The sequence below is a fragment of the Falco biarmicus genome, chromosome 12 (assembly GCF_023638135.1).
Source record: "Falco biarmicus isolate bFalBia1 chromosome 12, bFalBia1.pri, whole genome shotgun sequence".
Lineage (NCBI taxonomy): Eukaryota > Metazoa > Chordata > Aves > Falconiformes > Falconidae > Falco > Falco biarmicus.
Genome location: NC_079299.1, coordinates 21729358 through 21752317, shown reverse-complemented (window position 1 = coordinate 21752317; position 22960 = coordinate 21729358). Strand labels below are relative to the sequence as shown.

The following is a 22960-nucleotide window of genomic DNA, read 5'->3' as shown; positions in this document are numbered from 1 at the left end:
ATGTAAATGCACTTAGTTTGCTTAGGCACTTCCTACCTCTTGGACTCTGGCTTGAGGCTGCAGGGCAAGTTTCACCAAGGAAGAAAGTACTCAGATGAAATGATGATTCACACACTTTAAACATCATTCTCAAGCATGCAAGATCTGCACCTCTTATAACGCATATTTTGCCATCCTAAAACATGTTAGCCATCTTTGTCCTCTTTTCTAAGCCAAAGAAAACTTTTGTTCCAACTCTCCAGTATCAAACAATTTCAAAGATGTAAGCAAAATTAAATACTTAAGGGAAGTGATAATTACTCAACAGACTGAAGTCAAAAGGCCTAGTGTTACAGTGTCTCCTCATTATTTTTTTTAGAGTAGAAAAGAGTAAATTCTAGCATGTTTTTAAACAAGTGTTTTCCTCTTGCAAGAGGACTGTGTCTGCAGAGCAATCTTTATCAAATTCTTTCACTCATATTGGTGGGGGAAAGCAAAAAAACCCTAAGATCTTTCCTTTGTTTAAATGCATTTCCTGCCTTCCTTACTGCTATAGACTGTGTTGTGGCAGACCTATTTATAGTCCAAAGAAAGGAAAAAGAACCACTGGAGGCAGGAAAACTAAGTTGGGAAAGAATAGAAGGAAGCGTGGCTGCCATTTAGCCAAACAATCTAGAATTAATTGAGCTCAAAAGAGCCCTAGCCTCAGTAAAGCTGCTGGGAGTGAACAGAGCACAATCCTGCTTCTCTCTCCAGGGCCCTGCCAGGGCTGCTGAGCCTGAGAGTCATGTACAGGACACTGTCCGGCAGCGAATAATCTCAGCATCTCAACACCATGAGAAGAACACTTTAAAAAAAGGAGTGTGGTGAAAGTTGGATACCTATCAAATTAAGGTAAGTCTCCTGGTATTTCTGCTCGCTGCATGCTTCATGTCTTTTCAGATGTGGCCAGACTAGTAAATGAAAACAGAATGAGCTTTGGAGAAGGAACTGTATCTGATTTTTGGATAAAGGTTTTGGCAGGATGTCTGATTTTTTAGATAATCTAAATTCAGTTATGGATTCTTCAGAACTTCCCTTAAGCAAAAGAAGCCTTTGCCATGTATTTGTAAGTTTGCCATTTTCCTCACCTGTGCTGTGTTCACTTTATAATCTGCCATTAAGTACCAGAGAAATATTGATGGTAACTATATGCTCCAAAGAAAAATAATCAAGTCAACTCTGTATTAGGTTAAATTTATAATTTAGAGACAGAGAGAGGGAGGGAGAAGTATATGTAATATATATTTATACAATATATGTTAATTTAGAATACATAAACATATCAAAATGTATATAACTTATAATAGAAGTTTTGTGAGAATTTAGTCTTATACTCGTGCAGAACATTGGAAGGCAGGAACTTAGCCAAAACTGAAGTACCTGAAATTTCCTATAGTTTTAGAATTTATTATGGCAGGTAATTTCTGTGTGCTTGCGTTTACATAAAAATACACTATATATAGATATCCATATATATTATTCATTGTGTTTTGCATTGCAATACCATGTAGTTGCCATTCTGAGGTCTAATTTAAACCGACACTAGAATGCGAGTGGAAATTTTTAATCTGCTTATTTTCAAATACTATGCACAGAGTTATACTACCACAACTGCATGTGTAGAAAACTCCATTTTAAGACATGGCAGTGCACAGACCATATTAATTCACTGAATCAGCATCAACAAGACAGACTTTTAAGAGGAAAAAATGAGATGTTCTTTTAAAATTGTGTTTAATTTCTCCAATTTCCAACATGTCCTTTGCTCTAACAAAGGAAATCCTATTGTGATTTGAAGGCAGGAGGATAGAAGCTGTAGAAAACTAGATTCAGGATTTCATCATGTGATTTTCATCTTCTTTCAACAATCTATGATAATAACCTTTTATTAGTCTCACTTGCGTTAACACATTACCTCCCTGCATATGACATTCAGATTATTCATTTGTTATTCAGATATCACTTAGGATTAGTGGTTTACTGTAAAAAAGTTGCTGGTGAGTAAAAAGGAAGTGTGATGTGTTGTTATTCTACTGTATCCCCGCAGGCTGCTATTATGCTTAGTGTTTGTTATATTGAAGACAGCAAGGCAGGATGTCATCCATGTAGGTGAAAAGCTGCGATAGGACAATTGTCAACAGCAGCAGTCAGCTGAAAATCTGACCCAGGGAGGTGCCAAGCAGCAATTTCAATGAAGCAGATGTTAGTCACTGCTCATAGGATCAGACTTTTCTTTGTTTGATTTCAATGTACTCTATTATTTAAACGAATTCTCATTTCCAAGAGGTTATAAGCCTGGTCTTATGAAAAATAAAACACCTGTAGTGGGAGTAAAAATAGAAGCCTGTACAGATATTTGCAAGAGAAAGCTCTTTAGATTGCAATTTGAGTAACTAGCATAGCATGCTCTCACTCAGGTAACATTCCTTGCTTTCAATTTCAGTAACGGATTCCCCTGCAAGACGACTGAGCAGAAACCAAAAAAAGGGGTTTAGTTTAAAATGTAAGGTTAAACTGTGTAACCACCATTATACTAGATAAGCTTTTGTAAAACTGGTAGGACGGAGGGAAGGAATGGAGGCAAATCACCCAAGCAAAGAAGCATTACAATTTCTGCTGTTAAACAAATGCAATCATTTCCATGAGATGTTGGTTGCACAGCTATTGCAATACAACTGAACAGCAAACACTGGATCATTCAGATTTATTCATGTCTGCAACATTCACCACAATGTTATTTTAAAGCTTGGTATTGCTTCATGAATGTAGCGAAACAGAGGCCATTGCTTAGCTATAAGAAGATAATCTGAATTCGCCAGCTGCATTATACAGGAAGAGGTGATAAAATAAATGTACTGATGCACTTTTGCATTTATCTGTGGAAAACATGTTATAGATGGTACTTAGAAATTGTATTAATACTCTTAATAAATTCATATCCTTAATGAAGAATTAACAGAACAAATTCTGATGAGAGGCACAGATGCAAACCCACTGAGGCCAAGAGAGTTGCTCACACCACTGAGAACAGAGGGTTTTTATTCTGAAGATAATGACAACCTACTCCACTGGCTTACTCCACTAGTTTCTGTTTCTTATAGTATGTTGTATGGGGAACATGGCAGTAGCTCGAAGCTACCCTGCTCTTTCTTCAAACCCTTCTCTCATCCTAGCATCTAGGACCATTTCAAAGCAACTCAGAATCAGGGAAAATGTGTTAGCGTTACAGCTAGTGGTGGTCAAAACATATTATTTTGTTTCCATATAAAACAGATTGACTTAGAAAAAATCTGGCTTAGATTACTGTTAGGTTTTCTGTCTTCGAGAACTTAAGGCCGGTGTTTTGAAGCCTGTGAGAGTAGCAACCCTAGTTTAAAACATGGAAACTGCCTCACATAGTCACATAATCATAGAAGCAGCAGTTCTAGGGGAAAAAACCACACACATTAAAAGATTTGTTCCAAAACTGTAAGAGTTCACAAGTTCATGAGTTCAAAGTTTGCAAACTGAGAGTTTTGTCCTGAAGATAGAATCATTCCATAAGGCCTTAGAATGAAATTTACACCCCTGCACCTTATAAAGTCTTAGTACCTGCTGGGGCCTAACTACTCTGCAAGAGAGCCTTTGTATATAAACACTTTCAAGTGTTCACAGGTATTAACAGGGTTGCAATTACTAAGACTCCGAGTTACAAATTAGGAGAATTTGATATACCAGAAGGAATTGGATGTTCACAAGCTTTCTACCCTGCTATTGTTTTGCCAGGAGATATAAAGAAGACTAGGGTTGTCAAATAAAGACTTCGGTCAGCTGTCACTACTGTGTGGGCAGCATGCTTTTCTCATTCCAGGAAAGCTGAGTGACTTAAAGAAAAATCACATGATTTAAAAAAAAAATAATGCACTTCGGGTGACAGACAAACCATGCCATGCTCTCATGCAAAGGCAGCTCAGGTTTAGTAGGATTTATTATTCCTCATGCAATTGCTCCAGTGTAAGTATCTTAATTTCTCCCTAAGCCCCTATTCCACTATTACCATATGCTCTTACAAGGGAGCTTTGTGCTCCCAAGTCACCGTCAAGCCCACTAACATTACAGGAAAAAAAGAGCAGAGACTTAAAAGTACCACTGTGTCTGTTTGGGGCAGTCAAAGCAAGATTTTTTTGAGAACACATGTACAGTCTACAGTTGTCTCACTCAAAAAGCAGAACTGGGGAAGAGGGAACATAACAAGAAACCCAGCTAAAACACAGTAAGAAATCAAAGTTCAATACTGGACAGCAGCAAAATAGTTCTACGAAGAGAAGCAGCTGCTCAATGCTTACAACAGAAATGTCAGTGCTAAAAAATAATTTCTTTGATAATGTCTAAAAAACCCTAGCTTATAACTATGTGCTGAATAACATCCTGACTGGTGCAAATGTTTATACAGGTGCTTAAATTTAAGCATATGAGTAGTCCTATTGATTTAAAGCAAAATTACTTCAACAGGCTGATAAAATTTAAAGCCAGGCCGAGTCATTAGATCATTTAGTCTGACTTCAAACACAGAATGCTAATTTTACCATTCCTCTTGTCTGAAACCCAAAAGCTTGCCTGCTTACAATGGAACCTACAGATATAGTATGTTCAAGATAAGATTAAGGGGAAGATCATTATGCTCTACATGCATGAGTAGTGACCCACTACAGTGAGAACTGTTCAGCATGACACAAATCCCTTAGCTCAAACAGGAATTAAATGTTGCACAGGCTTTGTACCAGCTTACTACACAAGGGTGAAGGTCAATGTGTGTATGGAAGATGGACTGTTTCTCCCAGAAGTCTATATGCTATCAGAAAAAGCCATTAACTTTGGTTGCTTTCCTACTCTTCCAGTGGACAGAGAAAGCAGTAAAGCTGCTTTATAAGTCAAACTTCATGCCAAAGTGCAGCTATAGTTTTTGCCTTCATTTCTCTCATTTCCCACAGACCATGTGCAAATCGTGGTACAAAATAAGGAGCCACCATTCACAAGCAGGTAAGACATAGAGGTGTTAACCAAATGGAGACATACAACAAAAATGAAATTGTCAGATCTCTTATCATCACTTGAACACTCATAGGCAGTTTAAAAAGACTTATTATTTGAAGAAGAGACAAGAGAAAAAGTGGGAGGCTTGACCTGGGGCCTTCCTTTCAAGGATCAGTAACAGTGAGTTTATAATATATGAATACTCAACAGCAGAACAGTCCTGTGGAAGGATACAACACATGGTCATAACAAACAAAGGGGGGGGGGACAAGAAAGACTGTCTTGAAGTACAAGTCCACCTTGCCCACAATTCATACTCTATTCCCAGGATTCAAAGATCCTTTGACTACAAAGGATGTCCCACATTGCAACAGAACAGAGGAGTTGGAACATAGAGCTTCCAGGGCTTCTTTGAAAACACAGCTAGGGGAAATGGGATGGCCTGTGCTTTATGCAACACTTAAGCTGATATATGTCCCAAGTGACTGTATTCACAGAACACCCAGAACAAAGTGAAACTCCACTATATGACATAGTACTACCAATGCTTGTTCATGGCAAAATTTAATCAAAAATACAATAGGACACACCAGCTAAAGACTCCTCCAAGGAGCCTGCAAGTTCAGTAACTATGCAGACATCTTCATGTCTTGGGTTAGCACAGAAAAGACATGTTGGCTTTTAGAAGTATTCTCATCTTTATCTTCTTCCTATTGCCAGTGAATTTCACGGTTGGCAATCTCCTTGTTACTTAGCACAGTACTTCCTGGGAAGCCGAAAGGTACACTACGGGAAGGAGAAACCTGTCCCAGCTCTTGACAGCAGGGGAAAATGACAATCACACTACCATGTTTCAGACCTCAGCTCTTCTGTAAACTCATTTCAGCCATTTACTCCCATTTCTGTGGTGGGTATCATCTCAGACCACTTTATTGCAATGGTCCCCAAACAGACTGTGTGGACACAAAAAACTGCACAATGCAAAATATAGCCCTGCTGTAACAGTTCTATAATGCAGGACCATACACCTCCAGGAATATGAAAATGTGAATTGGCCAGTCTTTTGCCAGTATTGCAAAGAAGTGATGCCACTCACTCTTTGTCAAGCACAAATGTAGTAAACAACCAAAGCAGTTCTGCTGTCATACAAAGCACTGTGGGTAGTATGCTCTGTCAACATGATTCAACCATATGCACAATAACGTGTGTGTATGTGTGTGTGTTAATGTTCTGTCAAGCTAACAGGTCTTATGTTGTCCCACTAATTAATTCATGATAGTTTACATTTTAAAGCTTAGGTCACTTTAGTTAGAGAGAACAAAAATTAATGTGTACCAACATCTCTGTGATAGCTCAGCATTCTTAGGAACCTTTATATCCTAACATAGTTTATATCAGCTGGCTTATTACTAAAGGGAAAAGGAAAACTGAAATAGCATTCAATCTCAATTGAACTATAAAGTATTCTTCATAATTTCAGAAATGGGAAGAGGCAAGTGAGGGGAGCAGACTAATGCTGAATTCTTCCAAGCTGCCTGACCTTCCTCCTAGTCATGGCTAGGCTCTTCCTTCTCTCTTTAAACAAGAAACCTCCATACTGCCTTCATGTAATGCTGTGGTTTTATACTGCAACACAGCCTATATGGAATTGTGGACAGAGCACATAATTCTATGCTATTCATTTGCATCTATTAGAGTAGGAGGGTGAATAACTGTCTTAAGCAATAATTCAAAGGAGAAATAAGAGAAAAAAGCAGGGTAGTGTCCTCACACCATTGAGAGACTGAAACTGGAACAGCAGCAACAGAGAAAGGCCCAGACTCACACAAGTATAATAAATCCAGTAGTTATATATACTGAGACCTTGGCCCTAAGGGGCTCTGGCATACAAAAATATGAGGTGTTGTGACTATAATAAGCAAATCTCCTCACAACTAATGAGCATAGAAGCAATAGCGTCTCTCTTGTCTTTGCACTGGGTACTTCATAGAGCACAGAAGGCACAGATGGATCTGAAGTCACTCATCTCACAGTAAGTCTGGAAGCACGAACCCCAAGATGTTTGCATGCAGCAGATCTTAAGACTGGCTGCTGGATAACATACATACATACAGAAACACAGTCTTCAAGATCTGTTCCTGAAATGAGCATATCCATCCTGTGGAATATAACTATTCAATTTAACTGTGGTAATAAGACAGTGAAGAGCTTTTCTTGCTTTGTTGTTTTTTTTTAAACAATGAATATATTGTCTTTGCTACAGGACGGGTCCTTATCACCTGCTTTGACTGCATGGCACAATTTCACTCTGTCCCCTAGCAAAGGCAATGACACTACCCTTTAGCATTCATGGTGCAGAACAACTTACACTTGTAAGTCCATCTCTGTACTTCAAGGATTCTAAGAGAAAATTTCTCTTTGTTTCTAATGGGAACAAATTCTATTTCAATAACTAACAATGTGAGAAATACAGACACATTCACCCATCAGTTGCTTTGGTGAGCTATTTCATGAATTCCTGCTGCTTTTGTAAAAATGGAAGTCATAGTACCGAATGAGAAGCATCGTGGATAAACTAGGAAGTAGCACGCAATCTCATCATCAAACAACTAAGAATCTATTAAACAAGAAAAAGTTGCTGAAAGCACTGAGAAACTTGAAACCAAAATGCCTCTTGGTCACTTGCTGCTTTTCCAAACATAAGGAATTCCTCATCCCAGTCTACCCAAGAACCTTGACTGAACACCAAGAGATGCTTTTGATGCAACTGAATGTTTGAAGACAATACACTGGATAAAAGATAAATTTATTGGCTCACCCACACATCACCTAAAATAATTAAATAACACTGAGACACTTAATGTTGCTTTTAAAAGAACTTCCTTTCCACCACAGTTTTCACTGCAACAGCCAGTTAGTGTTCAATTTATGCTGTAGGCTTTCAACAAGGCATTTCCACTTACAAACATGCCCTACAACAAGACAAACACAGAAACAAAATTATGGCATCTCTCTGTGAACCAAGTAAAATGAACTTGAAATGAAAAACATTGTAGTCTTACAATAATAGCAACAATTTTAATAATTAGAGTTTCTTACATATGTTGATATAAGGAAGGAACCAGAAACTGCCATCTTTCTCTGTAAATACTGTGGGGTTTGGGAGTGAGGGAATAAGGGAAGAAGAGAGTTGGTTTTGTGGATTTGGTTTTTTTGTTTGAGTAGGTTTGAGGTTTTCATTCACCCCATTAGTCATTATCATCTCCTTTCTAAATCTGAGGACCAAAGGTACAGAAAAATTAGGACTAGCCCCTATTTTTCATGCCAGATTCATAATACCTAAAATCTAGTATCTCCATATACTTCTTCAGAGAAAATATTACATGAGTTAAGGCACAATCACCATTAACTTACAGCTGTGAGTACACAGCACTTCCACAAATCAGAGCACAGGTTCTAAGCCGGACATTCAAGAGGAAAGAAGAAAAAGGACAGGCGAGCCACTTGCATATGAGTGAAAAGGCCGCCATCTGGTCTTTCTATTACCACCAGTCTTATACAAGTCACCCTTACTGTCAGACTTCACCCTTCCACCTCCCACCTCTGCCTCCTGGATCCTCTTTCCTTTACTCTTACATGCCTGTGCTTTGCAGTTGGGATAGATAATTGTAGGTCTCTTCCAACTGAAATTTCTATTCTATTTCTCTCCTATCTACCTCTTCTGCATCTTAGCACCTTCACTGCACTGGACTTCCCTCCCCCAAACTCCAGTAACACCTTCTTCATATTCCCCTCTATTCCATGCATACTGCTTCTGGGTTTTCCACTACACAGACCAAGTGCTTAGGAGAAAACTGAGAGCCATCCACAAGTGATGGGAAGATGGCTAGGAGGACAGGTAGCAGCCCCTCTGGAACACAGCATGAGAAGCACTGAGGGCATGGACCATTGGCAGAGTGGCTTAATCCCCTGAGAATTCAGCAGCACAGTAATAAACACCCAAATCTCTATTGAGCAAGTGAAAACATCAGTCAGAAGCTTGCAACTGGACATAATGTTTACTGTATTTTATGTAACAAAATAGTCCCCCACTCCATGCCATGATGCAACTGATCTGTCAAAAGGCAGGTCTTTATTTCAGAGCCAGAAGTGTTACTGTTTTTCAGTGCCATACTTGGAGGAAATGTTTATCAGAGTGCAATAATTTTTTACCTCCATTGTTTCTGAGAATGGAATTATCAGACGTTTTAGTTTAATTCACAAACTCCAAATTTCAGGCAGGTACATACCATATCAAATTTCAGTTGAAATTACCATATTCTCATATACTTAAAATCACTCAAAAGCATTTTTTTTTCCGATGAAAAGCAACCAGCAAATTTAACTCTAGACATTGCTATGGGCTCCACCTATGACACATTATTACTGATGCAAAGAAAGGACTGATATCAAGGGTCATACCGAAGGATGACCTAATTTGAGGATGCCTTATCCTCTCAGCTCTTGCTTTCTTAGCCGTAACATGATTATTGAGTGTACCCTTGAGTATGAAAGAGGACGTACATAGTGCATTTGTGGTAGTCCTGTGCCCCCTAGAGCATTATATTTAAGAACCTGGAATTGACTTAGATTGCTAGAGGTATAACATAGCCTATAGATGTGTAAACTGATTAAACATAAGGTTGAGAGACTTATATACAGTATTTTCAGCAAAATTTCATCTCCATTATGTCCTTCAGGTGCCCTTTAGCTGGCAACTTATTGTAAGAGCTGTTGGTCTATTTATAGCAGACTTTTTAATCACACTTAGGTATTTATAAAACATCCTGTCTAGTGAAGGCTTCCATGGTCTGCTTTCATTCACTTCTACTGATAGTGAAGGCTATATAATATCTGAGGCAGTGAGGTAGACCAGCAAACCAGGCACTGTTTATTAGTTATGGATTCCACATATTCTAAAAGGCTACAGTCAAATCATAGTGCAACCTTTTAGGAAACAAATGCAGTAACACAGACTTGCGGTTAGTGTACCCTGACATTTATGTCCATCGAGAGTCTTCCCTCCTGTTATATAAACTCCAGAAGAACACGTTAACAAAAAAAAGACATTTCCAGACAGCCCACAATACAGCCGTCCATGATCACCGTATTCAGAAAATAACTCTATATTCCAAAATTTTGCACAGTATCAAAGCACAGATGCTGAGATTAGCTCTCTATCACCAATCAATTATAAATGAATGCACCTACGGTTAATTATATGACACATAAGCAAGACAGCCAATTACATCTAAAAAGATAAGAGAAACAACAGTTAAAAACAAGCCATGAAATAAAGCCTCTCCTATAGTAAGGAGAGGCTCTGGATCCATTTATGCAGCATCAATAAAAACAAACAACTTCCTGATCTCAAACTAAACCAAAAGGGGTAACTAATCCATTCTTTAATTCTTTGCAACTTTTCTAAAAGCTATCTGTCCTATTTAACATTAAAATTTTAACTTTACGTGCACCTATCCCTATCACAATTCAGTGCTAACTGTACTCATTTTTTGTTGTTCCTGTTCAGTATTTCTCATAGCATGTCTGAGAAATCTATGTTCATTTCTTAGTTTCTGAGGCATCAGTATCTACAGGATAAAATGTACCCTTTTCAATCCAGTTTTGAGTTGTTTTCTCAACAGAAAGAAAAGTAACATACTGTTGTGTAACAAAGAGCAAAGCTTTTGTCACACAGAAGATGCCATCTGATAGATATAAGAACACATTATATTCGATGCATCTGCATCAGCCAGCTTCTTTTTTTGCTATGTTATTTCTTCAAAAAAGGAAAGAACAGAAAAAAAGGAAACACTCCACAAAAATTTTGAGACTTATTTTCAGGAGTTATACCCAAATTATTTCTATGTTTTGTTTCATAATGACAAATCCGTCTGTCTAGCACAAGGAGCTGATAAAACTTTTTCCTGCATAAACCGCCATCAGAGTTTATGGCAATTTTACTGACCCATAAAAAATCATTTATTTGCCTGTTCATTTCAGAAAGTACAAAGGCTCCTTTTCTCTTTAGGGAGTGCATCCCAAGTTGTTTGTGGAATACTGCCATTCAGTCATTATCATCAAATTATGTTCCTATGTGCAGCATGACTACCAAGTAAAAACAGGCAGCTATTCAGTGCAGAGTGGTAACTGTTCTGTGTGCTATTTCAAATGGTGCAAGTACCAGCATTTCATCAATGGTATTAAAGAGTCTTGATAAATGTAAAAGAGTACGATTGACATTCCATAATCAGAGAAATGGACAAACTACTATTAACGGCATTTGTGGACTGGTAGACTACTATGAAGCACATTTCAATCATGTTTTCTTCAGTATCAGCAGGGAGTAATTTTGTAAGAAAGTCTGTAAAGAAATTTAGTATTAAAGCTGCATATAAGGTTCTGTTACTCTTGATCTCAAATGAAAGTACCTTTTAGGGGAAACAAAATGGCATTTTTCAAATTTGGTTATGGCCCATGCCCTAAAGTACGGTGGGTGCTTTCTCCTTTCTCTAAAGAAAGGCCTGGTATTTTACACCCAGCTCTGTGAACAGCCATCTACGGTCTGCAGGAGCTCCCGCCTCAGCTCTGCACAGGCAGCTCTCAGTCCCTCTTTGAAATTATCACCCCGCCAAGTGTCCTAAACTTAAATGAGCTCATTCCTCGTGGCCTTATTTCTCATTTTTAAACTCATAGTTTTTACAGTCTCCTCAGGAGATCATTAAAAAGCCCCTGAGGAGGTTTTCCTACGATCTCCTTAGGAGATTGTAAAAAAGCCTCTGAGGAGGTTTTCTTACAATCTCCTCAGATCATAAAAAAGCCTCTGAGGAGGCTTTCCTCCTCAGCAGCTCGGAAGGCCCCAGTGTTACAGAGCCCCATGCACTGGGCCACTCGCCTTAGAGGCCTGATGTAAGTTCCCAAGACAGCTTGGGGAGGCCGCCTCAGTGCAACCTCCCAGAATCGCCAAGAGGCACAACTTGTAGACACGCTCCCATGCCTGATGGGCAATGGGATAAAATGGTGCTGCTGCACATCTGCAGCAAACATTTGCTGTTTACCTAGCCGTTAACCTACTACTCCACAAGCATTCCTCCTCCCGTTGCACATCCCTCATTTCCCAATGCAGAGCTGGGGCCTGGCATCATACCGCACTCAGGCGTTTCAAGCACGAACTCACATCTCCGGCCTCCGAGGTGAGGGGTCCGAGGAGGCTGCAGCGGGGACCTGAGGCCGCTGGGGGCTGCTGTGGGGCCTCCCCGCAGCTCCTCTCGGGCTCTGCGCCGGCACCGTGTGCCCCCTTCGCACCGAGTGTGCTTCTGCCCTTTGAAATGTCCGGCCGAAAGGGCGAATCCCCTCAGAGGAGCCGCCGCTGAGGGCGCCGCGGTGGCCCCTGAGAGGGTCCTAACGGCCGGCGGGGCGCGGCGCCCGCGCTGCCTCGCGGCCGGCGAAGGGCGGGAAGCTGCCGCGCCGGGGCCATGCTCCCCGGGGCATGGCGGGAATGACCCTCCTCAACCGTAAACCGACGGGATTTTTCGGCTCATGCTTCGTTCTGGGTTGTTCGTTGTTTACCTGCGTTACCAGGGTGTGGGCGCGGAGGCAGACGAGGCCAAACAAGGCACCAAACCCTCCCCGTCGCCAGGGGAAGGGCGGGCGAGCGACCGCGGCGCTGGCGGGAAACCCCGCACCGGGACTCCGGCCGCGGGTCCCCGGGGCGCCTTCACCCCTCGGGCTGCCGGCGAGGTCCGCTAGCGAGCTGGGAACGCCCCTGCCTGGCCGGGCTGTGAGAGTCCATGCAACGTGGGAGAGTTTTGCTATGAAAAGCTGTCGAGATGCTGAGGAAAGGAGAGACCCACAAAGGCATGGGTAATGAGCACGAGGCGCCTTCCCCGCTGCTGGTGGCTGCAGGGTTTCATAACCATGTGCTGCTTTATATAATTTGCGGAGCTGGGTAAGGTCAAAGGAAGCAACCTGAGTTACCCTCTCTTGCTGCAGCCCTTGTCTTCAGTGGTTTGCAGGCTTGCATTGATTTCTGATTTATGTGCCAGCTAGATGTGCTATTATCACTTAATTTTAACAACAGGCACCTATCCGGCTCTGATCTATGATGCAAATCCCTTACATTTCTTCAAATCTCTGCTGCAGGTTGCTGCAGGTTGTATTTCAGAAAATGTCCCTTTATAATCCAATGACACCGTGCAACCTTGCAAAATGTGTATTGCTTACCCAACAGTAACCATGACCACATTCTATAGTGAAGTATGGCAATTGCCTGTGTCCTGGCAGCCTTTCCAAATTAAAGCACCACTGCAGTTTCGGTACAGTGTATCCTACAAGTGGGATGGGAATTAAGCATTTCAGAAAATGGTGGTTTGCATCTCACCCTCAAAATCCCATTGACATTATACCTTTGTCCTTAAGTACCTAAATAATTTCAAATAGGTGACCAAGCTAATGGGAACTAGGCACAATGTTTCAGTTGAATTTCAGTAATTATGGCTACATATTACCCTGGAAAATTCCATCGGAATGGGTTTGTTTCTTGACTTCAGTGTTTCTCCTTCATTTGTCTTACGTCTGGGAACATGAGGATAAGGATGCTTTTGTTTTCCATTTTGCTCTCTCTGTTTAGACTGATAGTACCCACCTCAGAAGGGCTATCACAGCCTGACTAGACAATGTTTGGCACAATGCAACCCCATCATCCATGCTGTAAGGATGCTAGATACCACAATTGAAATTATCTCCAGTATTAATAAGGCACTCATCGCTCTACTATCCAAACACAAAAGGTAGTGATGTTGCCACTTAAGTGCAACTAATCCCCAAGGGCAGGATTGTTTACATTTTGTGTGGTTTGTGGAGGGTCCTGGTCTTAAAGATGCTATGAATACCACAGCATTTTAAATTGTCTGGTTCCTGATGGTATAAATTCCTAAATTTAAACACAAAAAATTGTGAAGTCAGAAACAAACCTGAAGTGATTAACAGGGATGTGTTTTAACTTTCCAGTTTTGCTGCCCCTACTGTTGAATAAGGCTTATCTGCTATTCGGTGTTAGTCATTTAAAAAAAAAAAAAAGTTATGGAGCACATAGTGCCACGTTCCAGTCAAATGCTTTAGCAAAGGCTGCTGTTATGAAAAGGATTTTCTAATAAGGGGAATAATGATCTTCAGATTCTGACCTCCTGGCACGGCAGTGAGATTTATCAGGAGGGGCATGTGACTAGTTAAGACACACAGCCCCAGCTTGAAGGAAACAGCTGCTCATTTCATGCTTTAGCACTTGGCAGCTGGACAAGGAAGGGTGATGTTTGTGTTGAATACCTCTGCAGAACCAAGTACAGTAAGTGATTTTCCCTGTTTTTGTTTTTTTTTTTCTTCTTAAACTGCCACTGCTTTCCTATTTTCATCCTAGACCTTTTGTAAAAACACTTCAGCGTGAGATGTATTTTTGTCACTTCATTGATAAGCAGTCATTCATGCTCAGAATGTCTATATTTTTCTGACCTGTGATTAACAATAGCGTTGTTTTTGCTCTTGCGGAAACAAGACAGGTACAGTGTTTTGTCCTCATGATAGCCAGGGAAGGAAAATGGTGCTTATTTACTCAGATGATGGAGTGAAGAGGTTGTTTATGATGGACGTATTTTCCTCTCTCTGTAGAGCTAGTCAATAGGTAATGACGCATCTTGACTATAGAGCAATTTTAGTATTCCTTACTTATGTAAGGAATTGGCAGTTACCCCCTCAAAACAGTGGGATCAATCTGAAGAAAGTTGCTTGTGACTGGTTACTTTTTGGGGGTGAATGCAGAGATTTTTTGGAAAGAAAAACGTAGAAGCAGAGAAATACAGGAAGACAGTGAAGATGCACTGATTAAGATATAATTGAGTCATTCTGGATAATAATGCATAATTAGATTGTGAAGATTGAAAAAATCTTCCCTAAAAACAGGGAGTAAGTCTCCTAAATATCTCCAGGTTTTTAATTCAATTTTTTTTAATGTTATTTCTTCATGAATTATTTTCCCGTCTGATAATTTTTGACTGTTATGATGTGAAATTTAGCTTTAAAACACAAGAATTGGAGTATAGGTTATATATATAAAGGAACTTTTGATCAATCATTTACATAGAGATGCATTACTTTTTTTGGAGGAAGACTTAGCAGGAATGGGAACAAATGAATAGGTGATGGAGCTTGATACATGATGAGACTGAGGGATGCCAGGTGCGATGGGGTAGGTTAAAGAGGGGCAGAGGCAGAGACAAGTGGGATCCTGTTGAGGAAGCTGTATATCAAGTCAAAAAAGCCTGTGTTTCAGAACAGAATCGAGGGTAAACACTGCCAGGTCTAGTGAATCATGCAGTCCTTCCTTTAAAGATGGTGAGAATAACCCTTATTCAAAGACTTCTCGCATCAGAAAGAGAAACTATTTCTCCCTGAAGACTTTTATTTTTCTTTTAAACCATAGTTTATGGCTTTGCCTGTTAACTGGAAATTTTATAGGAAAATGTTGATCAGTTTCAATTGTTCACAAATCCAGAAATCTGCCTGGCTTCCTGCCTATTCGTGTCTCCGAGGGTAGACTGCCTTTGAACCAAGAGCTGAAGTACTATCAGGCTGCGGTTACACTGCAGCCCTCCCATGCAGATGGCACATGATGCTATGAATGGGGCAAGCCTACAAGGAGGGTCCTGAGGTGCCTGGATTTGTGCTTAGGAGCCCCTAATCCCCCAGGAACCTTGGCTGCAATGGGGCCCCTCAGTTCTGTCCAGGTCTTCATCCTGTGTGGTGCAGGGAGAATAAATGGTCCACTGTCGCTTTTTTGTTCTGATCCCACAACAACTTTCTTTTACTGGAGAACTGTAGGAGTTCTGCATTTTGGGTAAGACTGTGCCACAGTGTGCTTGTTTCCAGACATTGTATTTTATGTTTGTGATTAATATTGTCTGTTAAGCAAACTGCCCAGTCAGATGAAAAGGACTGTTGAAGGACCATGCTTTGAACCTAAGTTAAACCCCAAATCCACCAGAAAATAGATAGGAGCTCAAACCATTCCTGCTGTGCCACCTTCTTCCCTATCTATGGCACAACTGCTGTGCCAGGGTTGGTGCAGAAGACTGATATAAAGCCATATGGTTCTGCATTAGCTGGATTATGAGCCAGCTATACTTGCCTCTGGAGCAACTGATTTTAGTCTCGGGCATCCCTGGGAATTAAGTATAAAAGGGAACTAGTGATGATTGCATAGTAAACATTAGATAGCAGTGCTTGCCATCAGGTAATAATGTATGAAAATATGTCACAGTGGTCACTGAATTGTCTCAAAGAAATGTGGTAAGACAGCTCAGTTTTGTTTCTCTATACTATTAATTATTAAGGTCATTTACAGTAAAGGAGAATAACTCACCTGGATCTGCACAATTTAAGGTAAAAGCCTCTACTTTATTTACAGCTTCCAGCTGTCATTACTGTATCTTATTCTGAATTAAATTCAAGACTCATGACTAGACTTTTAAATCCTCTGTCCACAAAATAAAGAAAACTTGATCAACATTACAAGATTCTCAAGGGTGCAGTTATTTCAACCCGGTTTGGTAGGGCTACTTGCTTTGAGAAATGAGTGTTGCAGTCTTCAGGCTCTCCTCACTTTACATGGCATTTCTGATGAATGCCGACTGCAACTTCTGTTACTGCAGCAGCAGTCATGGAACACCACTGGGCATACACTGATTTTGCACTTGAGCAGAAGACACAAACTCTGTACCATCAGTTTTATTTTATAATACCCTGATCTCACAAAAACACTTGCTCAGTTTTTTTAATATATCCCCCCATCCCCCCCCCCCCCCCTCCCGCCATTATGCTCATGTAAGTGAAAGCAGGTCTGCATAGGCATGAAAGTACGTTAATTAAATGTCAGCATGCTTTGTTTGGGGGAAGTGCTCAGCCCTTGCATTTCCCATCGATGCATCTTCAGAAAGTCCAATACCTAACAGAAATTGTTCATCCTGGAATTTTTTTTATTATGTAATAGAGGAGATTTGGTAACAGCATGACCATTGCTGTCTCTGCAGAAGCTCAGTACACACTCACATCACTGAGAGCCTTGTAAGGTTCCTGTTAAATCCTTTTCCTTTACTCTGAGGAAGTGATCAGGGGGCAGCCTTCCAGTTCTCTGAATGGGCATATTTCTGCTCTATAGCAAAATACCTAGCTGAAGAGTAACGACAGTTTTGCCAGCCTCTCTCCTTAGCTGAAAATGCCATTATACAGATGAACCACTCCCAGGATGTTCCTGAATAAAGAGAGGAAACTACTTTTAAAAATACTGAAGGGGTACTTGTGTGGGTTTCTTTTTTCCCAAGCTGTCTGGGCCTGGCCACAGAACATTTGTACAGGTATTCTAAACAACTTGCACAAAATGTTTTCTGTTAACATATTTGTTGTATAATTTCACCACTCGGTTTGCTAGACACATTTTCATGTTGGACCTTTCTTTAAAGTCAGGAATGGCAGAGTCTTATACATGAGTATTTGAATAAAAATGCTGAGACAAATTCTCAAGTCTTCTGATTTTTGCTGTTCATTGCTTTTCTCTACGTTTTTTCTATTCAATGTGAATAGCCAATGCAGTAGTACTTTTTCATTAATAGGTTTGGTTATTGCTATAACATATCTACAAACCAGCTGTCTACCATATTGGAGGCGTTGGAACAGGGGGTAATTTTTCTCTTCTAATGAAGGTAAAAGAGTATTAGCTAAAAGCACTGGCAATATCGACAAAACAAATGTGGTGAGTCCAGCAGATACAAAGATTAATTCTGCAAACGCATAAGTATTTGCTGAGCTGAACTCATGAGTGGTCCCTTCAGAAAGCTCAGCTTGCCTCTAAGTGCGTATGGGGTCAGGATCAAAGTGTGGGCATGTGGAAATACCCACACTGATGTTTACAGCTCAGCAGAAAATACAATTACCCCTGAGAATTACTTTGGTTGTTTTGGTGGCCATCTGCTGTCTCACTTCTCTGAATTAACTGCTCCCCTTGCTGCAGTGTCGTCTGACCACATTCAAATAGGTGAAATGGTTTGACTCTCTACACTGTACTGTCCCACCTGTGATGTATGCATATTCCCTTTACTAATGATCTGGAGTTTCTCAAGCAACATCTCAAGAACCTGCCAGGCATAATAATCTGTGCCATATTAGTGAAACCTGAGCTATTCTTGATCAGATACTTTATATATTTAGTTCCTGCAAACAGAATATGACTGTATCATTTTAACACAAATGTAATACTAGTGATTCAGCAGTATATCTGCTTTGGACTACCACAAAAGCTATACCAAGCTTAATATACCGGTAGCTAATATATATTGATATTATGTTATGTATATCATTACCTCTCCATATACAACTCCTTCCGCTGCTATTAAAACTACCTCTCTTTTCAACCCCTACTATGGAAACAGATATTCCACTTGGAGTAGCGGTGGGCTTGTGCGAGAGAATCTCGAGTGCATGAAGTGTGTGCAGCAACAGGATCTCTGAGGTGAATAAGGATTTTCCATTCCTTTTGAAGTATATTTTGCTCCCCATGTCTGAAACGGGTTGATGATTTTCAATGCAGGAATCAGTCTTAGAGGCTAGTATTTAAGTCAGTCGTTACATGGTCAAATAGATTGAATGTGACTGACTCTGAATATATTTACATGCTTGCTAAACATGTTGATGAGGCTGCTTTTGACACATGACCCAAGGTTGCATATATTCTTTGCATTGATGCTACATTCTTGTTCGTATTTTTTAAAATATATAACATTTCTCTAGCTTAAACTCTGGTCTCACCAAACTGAATTTCCTTAATCTGAAAGAGCATTATTACAGATAGGCTTCCATTCATAACGAGTCCATCCAATCCGTAATCGTGGTGCTGGTTCATATGGCATGCATTGGTAAGTCCTGTTTGTTTTGCAGTGACCCAGTGTTTGAACACAGAGCTTGTTTGGAAATTTCTGGTGTTGCTAGTGGGAAGTAAAAAAAAAAAAACAGTTTATGCAAATACGTAGCTGATTACTGGTGGGGCAAATTACATCAGAACATCTTTGCTAAACTAGGGCTTAAGTCAACTTACTGTTTGGATATATAGTGATTTTTTTTCATCCAAATCAGAATAGCCATGACATTCCAGCCTTATCACACTTTTCATTAAATAGCTTCCTCAAAAGACCAATAATAATCTCCTCTGCTACAGATGTCTTGCCTACTTTAGCTTGCTTACTCATACTCTGTTTTACCGAATTCATGAATACATACTTCCTGGAACAGCTGCCACCCTTCCTAAAACTCTTGGTTTCCAGGCCCTGCCCTAATGACTGTCTGTATATTTTTATCTTAAGTAGGCATTGGGGCAGGAACTAGAATTCACTTTTTTTCCCCCTCTTCTTGAGTGAGTGCTCCTGCTCTTAAATTATACAGTCATGCTGTTGCTTGCTTTCTTCCTGCACCCCAAAGAAACTTCATTATTTCATTTAATACAGAATTTCATTAATGTTTTGGGGCTAGAAAATCTACTCTGTAGTCTCAGCCAAGACAGCAGGAGTTTTACAACCCTTCCACTAATGAGAAGAATTGATCCTGTATCTCTCACAGCTTTAAGGAGTGTTCAGAAGCCTTGGATAAAGAGCTTGGGCATCACGGCTGCACTGTTCTAGTATGGGAGTGATGTGCTAGTTGTGAATAGAGGATTTTTAAAACAGGCAAGGCAGAAGAATTTCTGGTGTACAGATCCCAAAAGGATTTAGCAATGACGTAAGCAGAACGTTTCTAGGTGTTGCTGACTCTGATAGGCTTCTGTTGGGCATTCGGGGACTTCAATATTGAGAACGCAGAAAGAGGTTGAAAGCTCTAGGCAGTCACCTGCTGGGGTGAGGCGGTGAGAAGTGAGAGACTAGGCTGAGAATCACACCCCTGGAGTCAAGCACTGGAAGTGAAAGGAGCCAGGATGTGGCCTTTAATCCTTCTGTTGGATCTAGTTCTCAGCTCACATGGCGGAACCGAAATAAGAGAGGTGGTTCTCAGGTTAATATATACTTAAGTAAAGGCTCTTTTGCAATTTGCTTCATGTTTGTGTTTCAAAATCTGCTCCTTCTGGAATTCTTTCACTGACTTAACTATATTGATTCAGAAATTGGTGTAAACTCTGATTTGGGCATGGTTATCTGGTATAACTGTGCTTATAGACAGTGCTTATAGACTGCAATAGCAGTCAGTCTTTCAGTGCTGAATACTGGGGGAGGGAAAACAAGTCTCTAAGCCTCTGTCTCAGCTTCCAGATCACCATCTTCCTAACACCTCCTGACCTTTAATTTTCTCCCCTTACTTGACCATTTTTTTCACTTCATATTAGCTTTACCATGTAGCCACAGGATTATTCATTTTTTTAATCATTATTGGAGTTAAGCAGAGCCTTCAAGAAATTCTGATAAGCTCCTTACATTTGATAAATACATGCTAAGGAGTAAATAGTTATGAGTTTCCTCTATAAATACAGAGCAAACAGGCTTGGATGAATTTAATGAGTATCTTCCAGGTTACTCATGAAGGTGACAGGTATTTGGGATGGTCTGAACTAGCCACTGCAAAACATTATGCTACCAATTAACTCTTGATATTTTATCTCCACATCCAGAAAGCTACTTGGTGGAGTATATATAACAGTAAGCAACTGCTCTTTTTGCTTTTCAAATAATGGTGAATCTTTGTCATAACATCCCCACAAAGTACGCATTTTAGGGTTTTCTGTAATCTTACTCTTTGAGGCAGAAAATACAGGCTGTACTACAAATACATGAGCTTTAGAGAATTACAGTATAGTATCTTAAGACATGGGCATTGCAAACTTAATGAGTTTTGGTAAGGTGTGTTTCTCTGAAGTCCTATTGTAGCAATGTGTTCTGTGGTTGCGGAAGTGGGATATTTGTGTGGCTGCAATCCTGTGTTACATATTCTTTCGTACAATAAATATTTAACTACCAAAATAGTATTAGCAAACTAAAGATCAGAGTTACTTGTTTAATGTATTACTTATTAAGGCAGGAGCTGTGAGATGCTTTTCCTCTCTTTTTCTTTGAGATAGATTTTTTTTTTACGCTGCTCCTTCCCCTTTTTCTATCTTGCTGTTCTGTATATATTTATATATAGCACCTTCTTCAGATGAGCTTATATTTGTGTTTCAAATCTTTTGATGAGAAATTTCTGTGTTGGCATTACTCTCTTTTTGAAGAAGGCGTTTAGCTTGTTGGCTGCAAACTGTCTTATTGTTAGGAAGGTACGTGGTTATTAATAAAACTCACTCGGTTCCAGCAGCTTGGATATAGTAATCAACTTGGTGACGTTGTTCTTGCATCCTGGACTCTGTAGACTTCTTGTATCGTAAACAGTGTTAGAGGTTTGCTCTGTGTCTTCATACAGTCATATTGACATATGTTTCTTAGACTGCTTAGTAAGGAAACAAGGTTTAGTCAGCTGGCTGGCAGTTGCTTTGTTAGCTCGGAAAAAAAGTACCATATCTAGTCAGCCATGCTAGAAGGAGCAAATAATCTATTCCCTGCTCTTCTCTGTTGGAGTCTCACTATTTTAGAAATCTCTGAACTGACTTAAGAAATGCTGTATGCCTGTGTTTAAAATACTGTCTTTGCATCATTAAGAAATACGAAGCTGCCATTGTTTCACCCATCTTCCCAGGGGAAACTCATAGAAAATAACTAGATGTAAGGAACTGCTTATGTATTTTGATAGCCAACATCTGCTGACAGAATTTCACAGCAAAAGATGCTGGATCTCTCCTGACCTTTGGGCTGTGTTTTTACCAGCTTTTGTGCATGTCTGCTTGCCTGGGAGTTGTGAGTCATCAATGACTTTTGCAGATGCAAAACCATAGCACTGCACAAGGCAGACATCCCTGATTCATGCGAGTATGCAGCAGACATCAATCTTCATGAGTTCCTAGGGTCACACAGCAGGTCTGTGTACTGGCATGTGTGTCTGTCAGTGTTTTCTAGTGTACCATTTTAAATTGCATTCTCTCTTTAAAGAGTGACTGCTCACAAATGAATGGGAAGCTGCCACCAGGGAGTGAGAAGGGTTACTGGCCATTAGCAACTGGTCCAGTCTGTCTCCTTATCTGGGGCCTATTAGCACATCTGTGGTGAAATAGCAGTTGTATGTGAACCATTTTCTACATTCATCAAAGGGAAAGCAAAGGTTGATTCCATTAGAAATGCACTGTAACAGCCAAATGAGCTAAAAGAGCCAAAGTTCTGTCCTGCCCCCCTGTCCTTTTAACTCTGTCTTGCTCCATCTCAGACATCCAGCTTCCCATTACTTAAGTCTCTGAAAGCCTCTTCCTGCCTTTATTGTTTTGCCAGTTGCTGCCTTCAATTTACTGCACTGATAAGTACTTCCCAGGCTGTAAATATGTGGCCAAGATATTTCTGAAGCTGACCCCTGTTTTGATTGTAGTCACAGGAGGAAAGGTCAGCAGCAAAACTGCTCTCCCTACACGGGGAGGCAACTCCTCACACTGGGATAGGTACAGGTTGTGCATTCATGGGGAGAAATGTGAGGTAATGTATGGGATAACAGGGCCAAAGAAGAAAAAGTAAACATGCACGTAAACTCCCCTTTTTACAAGGTGATATCGGTGCTTTTATTAGATGCAGTAACTGCATCTAATAACTGTAGTTATTGTAGTTATCTAGTAGCTGCAGTTGTTCTTCAGCTTGGGGAATTCCAGAAGCCAGAAAGAGTGAGAAATCAGATACGGTCATCAATGTTGGAAATTACAGCAGGTAGGTAGGAAGTGTTGAAGTCTCCCTTCACT

At 40.2% G+C, this 22960-nt stretch overlaps 1 protein-coding gene and 1 long non-coding RNA gene across 2 annotated transcripts in view; one reads left to right on the top strand and one right to left on the bottom strand.

The window, feature by feature from the left end:
* Positions 1-13184, bottom strand: part of LOC130157373 (uncharacterized) — a 34852-nt gene extending 21668 nt beyond the window's left edge. Inside the window, exon 1 of the long non-coding RNA XR_008824823.1 lies at positions 12251-13184. This is a non-coding gene — a long non-coding RNA (uncharacterized LOC130157373). The remainder of the gene's footprint in view (positions 1-12250) is intronic.
* Positions 13185-14226: 1042 nt separating this feature from the next.
* RASGRP3 (RAS guanyl releasing protein 3) overlaps positions 14227-22960 on the top strand; it is a 47905-nt gene continuing 39171 nt past the window's right edge. The window contains exons 1-2 of the mRNA XM_056356813.1: positions 14227-14416; positions 18549-18628. The gene's annotated coding sequence lies outside the window, so the exon portion shown is untranslated. The remainder of the gene's footprint in view (positions 14417-18548; positions 18629-22960) is intronic.